Source organism: Chaetodon trifascialis, chromosome 1, assembly GCF_039877785.1.
Source record: "Chaetodon trifascialis isolate fChaTrf1 chromosome 1, fChaTrf1.hap1, whole genome shotgun sequence".
Classification (NCBI taxonomy): Eukaryota; Metazoa; Chordata; class Actinopteri; order Chaetodontiformes; family Chaetodontidae; genus Chaetodon; species Chaetodon trifascialis.
This window is the reverse complement of record NC_092056.1, coordinates 29,250,180-29,260,448: the sequence shown is the minus strand read 5'-3', so window position 1 is coordinate 29,260,448 and position 10,269 is coordinate 29,250,180.

Below are 10,269 nucleotides of genomic sequence, written 5' to 3'. Positions count from 1 at the left end.
AGATCAGCTTACCAAACACAAAACAGCTTCTTATTGTGGGGGCGTGGCTGTCACGTACAAAACTTCCACATACCTGTGTGTCTTCACTCCAAGCTCTTCTCTCTTTGTCTCCTTTGAGATGTATTTATGGGAGTACAACATCCTCCATGGTGGCAGCTGGAGGATGGAGCAACAAGGACAGAAGGAGGAGCAGCATTTAGCTGGGGGTTCAGACTGTACCAGACTTTCTTGGGAAGATTACTAATAATAAATGGCACTGTGGATGTGAAAAAGTGATAAGTCTTAACTCGAGTTCTGCTTGCTACCTTTTTCAGTGCTTTCAAATAAGTCTCAGTCTACATCCCTGGAAGTATTTATTTTATTTTTGGTAGGCCTATGATTTGGCACACGTTGGACACTGTTCAGATCTATGGCAGAATTGAACCATATTTATTTACATGTTTGTTTTTATTCTCATGCATCAGTCGATTTAGATTGAGGCATGATATTTCACACAAATCTCCAATGTGAATTCTATTCAGGTTGTTCACAAAAATTAAGGATTACAGGGTTAAAAACTTGGCACTGGTCATATCCATGGCATCAAATATGGTTGGAGTGATGGATAAAAAGGGTGAGGGGTGAGAGAGTAGGAGAAAGAAGAGGAGGAGAGAGAAAAAAGGAGGGACAGAGGAGTGATGATACTTCTTATGTCTCCCAGTTCTTTTTGTTGAAGACAGCATCCATGGAAATATGTAAAAGCGTTAAAGAAAAACCAGTAAAAGTCATTATTACACATTACAGCTGCTTTGTATGTACTTTTATGACAAAATACTGGTGTAATAAATTTACCGCTGAAGTCAATTAAGTGCAACTGATCAGAAATCACCTGAGAACTGTAAAGACGCAGTGAAAGAGTACATTCCTCTAAGATGCATTTCACTTCTGTTGTTTTTTCCACCTCTGTTTTCCCTTGTCTCCCCTCTGCTTAACAGAGCAAAGTGCTTTTAATGTGCCTCTTTGTGAAGATGTCCCATTTCCCATTTAAACAAGCATCTCGATTGGCTCACTCGCCCTCAGCACAACGGCAGCAAACAGTTCGGCACCCTCTGCTCACTTTTAATGGCTTCCTCTGCTCAGCTCCATCCCCGATTTTATTTCACACTGGAGACGGGCGAAGCATCTCCTCAGCATTTCCACCGTTCCTCTCCTCAATCTCTTCGCGCTTAATTCCCCTTTAACTGTGTTCGCTGGAGTCGTTAACTGATTAAGCAGTTTAATTAGGCCACGCATTGGAGACACACTGAAGACCCAAGCCATGACTTCAAAGTGAAAGTACAACAAAAAGACATAACACAGAGGTTTTTGGTTTTTTTTGTGACACCAAATAAGGACTGATAAAAGTAGTAAATCTAAAACAGAAGAGTCACGAGATGCGGTCCAATCTTTTTGCATCAGCTGTTGGAGTATCTGCGAGTTTTTGAAAAGTTTGAAAATTTAATTTGCTCCTTAACAAAATGATTTTGTCTTCCTTGTTTTCCTGACCACAGCTATATTTAACTCGCATTTCAAACTCAGTATTAAATGAAGTTCCCTTTTCATGTTTTTGTGTTTCAGAACAGAGATTTATGCCTCGTCATGATCTGAATGCTGTTTCAGAGAACAAGACTCTAACTTCCACATTTTTAGTATCATTTGGTCAAATTTACATTTAAAATTTAAAATATTATCATCCTCCAGCATCCTCATACATCAAGTCCCAACTGCTTACCTGAATCCACAGCAAACCGGATTTTGAAGAGTTTACGTTTAGAGAAGATGGCATTCAGAGTCCATGATTGCCTGGCTGCTGGCCCTCTCACACCTCCAGCAGGGGTCCGGCCTCAGGGAACAGGCTGCTATTATAGGTGAAATATCCTGTGTGGGCCCACAAGCCTGGCACTGGATTACACATCAGTCCCCCACTGAGATGCCCAGCAGGGGGGGAAATAAGCAACGCTGCCTCCCTGCAGCCAACCAGTGTGCAGGCCTGTCCCGCCGTGCTGCTGGATCAAACACCTTTAATTGAAACAGTGCTTTTCATGCAGGAAAACAAGCCACACACACACACACACACACACACACACACACACACACACACACACACACACACACACGGTAACGGTGCCTGTGCTGCAGCTGCACAGAAACAAATAGGCAATGTAAATGACAGATTTAGAGTTAAAATCTTATTTTCATGTGTGCCCAACAGGTTTATTAATAATAATAATAATAAAAAGAGCAACACAAAAACAGAAGACAACAGATATGTCCCTCGACTAGTAGTGGTTTTCATTTGGTTTAAGAACAAATATGAAAAAAGACCTATTTTACCATCATACTGATGATCTTGTTTGCCACTTAAAAAGACTTAACTGATCCGGCTGCATTACATGCATTACTTGGGGGAGAGAGGGGGGCCTTGCCGATAGATGCTGGTGTAACCTCTGACCCTCTAAGTGGGAGCAAGTCTGGGTCAAGAGGATCCACAGCAGGTCAGGGAACAATAGTGAGGCCTCTCAGAACAAAAGACACAAGATGACGTGTAGGGATGTTTATAGAGGCCGATAAAGGTAGGCAGCATTGTGAAGGCTACCGTACATGAGATGGAAGTTTGTGAATATGAGAATAGGAGCGTCTGGAATGAAACATGTTCACTGAGTCAATGATGATGAAGTCATGAATACTTAAGCGGGTGCAAGTAATGCCCAAAATGATAAACCAACTCAATAAAATAAATAGCACAATTAAGGAGGCAGGACATAAATGAACAGTACACTTCTGCAACCACCAGCATAGTATCTATCTATCTATCTATCTATCTATCTATCTATCTATCTATCTATCTATCTATCTATCTATCTATCTATCTATCTATCTATCTATCTATCATTTAATTAACAACAGAATGCAAATACTTATGAGGAATAATCTCATTTCATGCATCTGACAAACCCTATACTTGCTTCATATACTGTAGCTGTAAACTGTAAATATGTTGGGTTTTGAAATGGTGGCTGGACAGTAATTTGAAAAAGGAAAAAGGACATTTGTCCCACCATTGTTTGACACTGCAGAGGCTAAATTGAAAAGGTAACTGACAACTGAATGCACAATGGAAATAATTATTGATTTATCGCTTTTCTTTCAAATGATACTAGTTGTAACGCATTGCAGTGTCTGTTATCTGTGTGTGTTGTGTCCAAAAGTTGAAGATCTTGTAACATTTCCCTCCATTTGCTGATTCTATGATTCTGGCTGCATGTTTGATTTCAGCAAAGGCATAGGGGACACAGTGTAATTTATGGTTTCCATCTCGCCGCAGATGAAAAATAATCAAATCCACATAAAATGCAAAGAGGAGGAAGTGATTATCTAAATGATGGCTGCCAGGTTTGGGGAGTTTCATCTGACAGCTGAGCGCACTGTCTTTATGGACAACTAGAGGATAGAGGGAGGAGGAGAAGGGGGAAGAGATGAAAACACAGGCACAGAGGGGTGGTTTAGGGGTAAAATGGTGAAGGGAATAGGGGTGGGGCGCTCTCACATTTGGGCACTTTACAAGTGGAAAAGATCAATTCTGCACACACACACACATGCACACACACACAGGCGCTCTGACAGCCTGGGACAGAGCATGACATTTAAAAGGAAAAAGCTGACATTGACTCCATCACTGTCACCCCGACTGCCATAAAGCAGCTGCAAATATTAAAACATTTTTCATCTGTGCCGCTCGGGGTTATTGGCACCAGAAATTGTTTTCCTCTCCGTCTGCTGCTGGCCTGCTCCCCCGAGACCCTCGCCTGTTACCGCCGCCTCACAACATATTGGCAGTTGATGTGAAGCTATCCATGTACACTTGCCACTCACAGAGTCTTTATCGCCTTCCACTCACCCTCTGCAGCAAAACCTCCCTCCCTCCCTGCCTTATCCACACACACACAAAGCAAAAGCAGAAAAGCACACAGAAATGCACTTCTGTACACTCATTTTCTGCTCTCTGGATTAAATAGTCAGACAATGAAAGTACCGTTGAATCACTCAGATAGAAAGCGGTTTCTGTCTGTGCATGTGTTTATGATGATGCAGTTGATAAAACCACGTTTCCTGCCATCAGCATAATTCCTCAGCAAGCTGACTGATTGCTTTTCCATACAGTTGAGCTTTCTGTTTGTCTCTGTGCTGTTGTATTTTGTCCAAAGCTGGTTTCCCCTGTAAAAATCTTTCATTCATTCATTTTCTCAACATCATCTCAGAATCTCTGTTTTTTTTACATGTCGTGCAATCTAGGAAGCGCTGAGACGCTGATTGCTCCCGGTCTGGCCAGCATCATGCTGTATATTTAAATATGGTTTCAAAACATTTGAAGTTGGGCTGTGCCTGAATTATTTGCCCTGACACTTAAAATAGTTTCCAGTAAAAGCTCATCACTTGTCACATGAGTCAAGTGTGCCCCATGTTTTCAAATGTATTCAAATGTATTTGGTTTGATTGGTCTGTAAATAGAATGTGTTTTCTTTGGAATTCAATTTTGTTATTTCGGAGGAAATCTCACACATCACTTGTCTCTCTTTTTTTCTCTCGTCTGGGTCTCATGACAGGTTTTGTATCATGAAACACACCAGTGTACAAAGCAAGTTGGTCCTCATTTGCATCAAATCGGTGGATACAGTAATGGTGCAAGCAGAACAGGGATTCCTGATGTCTTGCTCCATCAAACTGGAAGATCTTGGACGAAAAAGTCACTGTTCTTACATAATAAAAGGATGAATGTGTTCAATTTTATGCACTATGACATACATGTATGTATGTATTTTTGCCCTTCTTTTGTAAACGTATGGTTACAACATTCTTATTTGTGATTACTATCTTTGGATTTTTATTTTTGCTTGTGCACTGATCCACAGTGCTGTTACTGACCTACAAGTGGGATATTTGCCATCTTACAGGGTCGCAAAGTCCTAGTTTACTAAAGCTAATGCTAGTTTGTCTTTGACACCTCATGCCAAACTGAAATTTCAATCCCAATTTTGTGTAAATATTGTGAAATATTAGTATAGTGCAATAAAACTACAGCTTCTGCAGACCATTCTCATTCACAGGTTGTCAAATATTGATGTTTTGTCATGCCTTTAGGCATTTCATGCAGACATACAAGATAACCTTTAGCATATGTATGAGACACACCAGGCTTTCAACTAACTCCAATAGAAACCCATCCAGTTTGCACTGGATGTGCTCATGTTTCTGCATTCAAATGCGTCATGTGGATGTGTTTTTCCAACATGAACCTGATCAAAACAAAACCACAAAACCAGCTCATCACAGACACGCTTAATGGGCTCATGCAGACATTAGAATGTGTGGAGGACGTGGGTAGATATACCACATTTAAGCCATCAGGCACTATGCTCAGCTCCTTAACAGCATCAAACCTCCACCATAAAAGGACTGCCCCATCAGCATCTGGCACATTGGCGAAGGATGTAGATGCCACAGACAGTCACAGCGACTCATAGGTGGAGCCTGGATGAAGGTACACTGTGTTCAAGTCCAGTTGTTATGCATGCACCAGTAAGCCCAGTTATTCATTTAACCCTTACATAATGTTCAAGTCAAATCAGAATCAGAATTTGACCCCTTTTGACATTTGACAGCAATAAACCACCTTAAATGTCACTCTTTTAGCCTGACATTTGATGACTTTTCCTAATGTGACCCAAAACTCAAAAACATCAACATATCTAAAAATATTATACTTGTTTATAGGTGACTGATGTCACACTTGGGTTGGTGGCTCAGACTTTTTCATCTGAGGACAGATTTTGGGTTTAAGAAGGAATCAGACATTTTGGAGACAAAAGAGACTGATCAAACAGAAGTTGTCTCACATCCCTTCACAGGCTGTATTACGTACATACACATGTTAGAGTTGCCAGAGATCGCCTGGTTCTTGCGTATGGGTGCAGACAGTACGTCACATTTTAATAATGCAACATGCACTGAGAGGCAGTAGGTTACGAGCTTGCTAGTCTTAGATTTAAGACTTACCACAAGTCAAAGTTAGCGTTACAGAGTAACACTTGAATACAATAATTTTTCCTCAAACCTTCATGGTGTGCTCAACTGGAGAATGTGAATTTTAGATTTAAACAAATCAGCATAGCCCTGGCTATCAAACAAGAAATTCAATTGTCTGATTATTAAATAGAGTTCAGTTATTTCTTCCCACGAAATGTTGCCAACATGGACTCATTTATGCCAGAGAAAATTTGGTGGCTTGGAATATGTTGTGCTACTTTTTGTACCGTTTGGAGGATATCCCCTGACAAAAAGTTACTGTATCGATAAAGTCTTGTGAATTGGCGCCTTCTCTTCAGATATTTAGTCTTTAGCACTAAGTTCAAACAGCTCAACATGCTATAACTTACAACTGATTTACAAACCAATCACATGTCGTTTGGTTCATTACTAGACTGAAACTCCTAATCAAGTTGTTATGTTACACCATTATAGCACAGTTTCATGTAAGTGAAAACCGTCTATATTTTATGTACCATTATCCAGAATACTTCATTGAGATCATATTTATTACTATAACCATGCCTTTGGGTTCTGGAGTACTGGAGGTGCATGTTACTTTTCTTCCCAGTCCATAACCTTCATTAATTAATTCTCAACACACATATAAATGTGGTTCTGTGCACATGATGTTGAGACTTGTTTTTTTACGAGTCAAAGAAAATACAATTGTCAGCCCAATCACTGACCATTGTTTTGAAATGGACATATTTCCTGAGTGTAGCTGCAAAGCTGTAAAGCCTCATCAAGTGTGTACAGGCCAACAACAACTTTCCCCTCTAACTCACATCACCCCACACCAAATGAGCAGCACAGCTAACATGGCTGTTTCTTTAGCCCCGCAGGCTGTCTTTAGGCCTGCAGAAGATATTTGCTGCTAATGCTCGCCAATGAGAGGCCCAAATGGTCTTATTACAGCAGCTCCCACAGCTCATGCTATACATCAGGTAGGAACGCGCAGCAAAATGGAGACCCTGATTGTTCTGGGAGCAACAGCGCTCATTACTCAACACGCCTCGCCCTCCCTCGCTACATGCAAGTCTCCTTCTCTTTCTTTTTCATCACCTATCCTATCTCACGTCCTCTTTATCTGCCTTACCTCTTACTAGCTTTCCACCAGCTTCTGTGAAGGAAATAAACCAGCCAGGAACAGCTACTAGTAAAATGAATCCACCATTTCAAATTTTACATAATTGACAGCAGCGTTGATGGAAAGCTTGGGATGTCCTGAATGTGTGTCTTGTCACTGTTGGGTTAAAAACGCCTTTAGAAGTCATGATCATTTTCTTAAATCAGTGTGTTGTAAAACTGTACAAACTGTAAAACATTAACATTGGTTCTCCGCCTGGTGAACTCTGGTTGACCTGTGGGGGAGGGGGCACAGCCAGGTCAGTTGTCTATTGGTCAAGATAAATAGTGGCCAGCACCAATCACATTATACGCATCCCCTCCAGCCGCCAGCCTTGTTAGTGCAGTAATCACTCATTGTTAGAGACCTATCCTCAGGCCTATCTCAATCTGCCCTTTAAAACCATTCTTACACCATCAATCCCTGCTTCACATACATATTTCCACCTCTTATGATGTTTCTCTAATTATCTATCTATCTGCAACGTCTGCTTACCCACAATTCTTATCTGTCTGTGTGTCTGTCGGAAATTCCATTGCTGAAGTTGATTCAGGCTCACTCATTTACATGCTCACATACACACTCACTGCTGTCAGCTGTCTCCAGCCATCTGCTGGGTCATGTGACCAGGCTACCTCTAATACATCCGACGAGCTGCCAATCAATCAAGCCCAGGAACAAAAGACAGAGAACAAGCCAGAGACGCAGAGAGCATCCATACATGCGGATGTCCCTAAAAACATATATTGTGTATGGTACGCTATAATTAATCTGTGCCTGTGTGAATAATCATAAATACACGCAAGAATGTGAGATGCTGTGCCATATGTTGATGCAATGCGGTGACAGTATAAACCTACAAAAGGAAAAGGTAGTCATACATATTTGATGAGAGATTAAACCTTGCATAAGCCTATAAAGGACAATGTCGGCTATTGAGTTAAATTAAGTAACATTATGAAGAACAAAATTGGAAAATTGCAACTTTTCACGTGAGAACAGAGATGTTAGATGATAAACCAAATATACACCCATCTCCTATAACCACACACACAAGTACACACAAACAAATGTCCGAAACTCAATCACCAGAGGTCGCGTTAGTGAGTGGGGGAACAGATTCGATTAGCGCTGTATTAGATACGGGAAATGATTTCTGTCAAAGCCATCTTTACTGCAATTATGATATGATAATTATGTGTTTCATTATTTACGTGGGATAGATACAAGGCTGGTGGCTTCTGGCTGAAAACATCAGTGGATAGACAGTGAGGTAGAGAGAAGGCACAATACTGCACAGATGAACATTAGGGGATTACAAAATGAAAGAGGAGATGAATAGAAAGCAAGTGAGTGTGCTCATACAGTAGATGTGCAATACAGCTGCAGCACAGTCACCACGTCTCTGGCAAAAAAAAAAGTTCCGTAAAATGTGCATAATTTCATTGCATCTACCATTTGAATTTGTAAAAATAACACCATAAATCATTAGTTCATGCAGAGTTGTTTTTCCTATTTTTCTGCCTGTTTTGGGTTCAGATGTGACGTCAAATTCATGTTTTATCACCTTTATCTGCTCATTCCAACCATGCTGCTAGTCAACTGACCCTCTGTTTATTCATACCCTTTTTGGTCTTCATTAAATGGTCTGTTCATTCAAAACAAACAAGAATTTCTACCTCAAGTCATGTTTTTTTTTTTTTTTTTAAGCTGAGATACTTCTGCTGACGGAACTTCTGCTGCAAGCAGAATACAATGGGGATTTCATTTGTAGAGCTCAAAGAATTTAAAAGCACTCATGGAAGGATAAAGGTGTTGGCTGATGCATCATCCACCATGTTAAAAGACAAACTGTATAGCATTTACTTACATACTGAATAGGGATTTTGCTATAACGCTGTTCTCAGCAAAGTAATTGCTTGGAATGGGAATACAGTTATATTATTAAAAACAGAACCGGGCAACAAACACAAGTGGTCAGACAATTTGTCCAGTTATAAACAAACATCCATTAACAGTCTAGAGCTGGGGAAAAAAAATTAATGGACAAAACTTTTCTGTTGATGCTTTTCAGATGTTGGTATGTACCAGGTCTGCACAGATGCGTACTCCAAGAATTAACCATAACCTTGTGTATCTGAGTATGACTTTCTCAGATACACAAGGTTTTCTCACATTCTCCTGCCTACCTACTTTTACACTCTGTTTTCACAAACTAATTGCCAGTGATCAGTGAATCATGACTCCTTTAAACAGTCTTACAAACTCACTCATGCACTGTTGCAAAGTGTAGCTTGCTTCATGTAATGTGGGCAGTGACCACTCTCGGCTTACCATAGGTGTTTGTGCTCAGTGTTGCAAACCTGTAAGCTTGACTCAGACTGACTTGACTCGGCTGCTGGTGATACCAGCCTGTTTAACTGCTACTCATATACTAAAAAACTCCCGAGATACTTCTCTGGGACTAATCAGAATCAGTCATGCACCGGTGTCAGACAGTGCATGTTCGTCCTGGCATCACTCTTGGAGCATTCCTCTTTTACACCAAAATTAGCTCATACATGCAGATTTTTTAAAAAGAGTTTAAAGTAAACCTTCCAAAAATGATTGATTCATCTTTCAATGCCAGTGGACAAGTTTGCCTTTTTGTTTATCTTTTATTTCAGTCTCTTTTTCAAACTCAGTGCCTCGAATCAGGAGAAGCTCTCTCACCTTGCTGCCTTGCCAGTGTTGCATGATATGGAAAACAAAACATTGCATCAACATTTCATATTGTTCCCATAGACTGTAATAAACAATAAATAATGTTCCTGGCTATTTACATGACATCATCTGTAATTTCAATGCGTGTCATCACATCGTGACAGCAGAGGGGTAAAAATGTCCACCCAGGTGTCATGCTTCTATCACTGCCAATCAGAGCTGCAGCCAGTAAATAATCGTGACTACTGTAGAGTCATTTGATCTGGGAGTGAATGCTGATTGTCCATTTTCCCACTGAAGACAAGCAAGATGTTGGAGGGTGTTAGGTTTTTTTT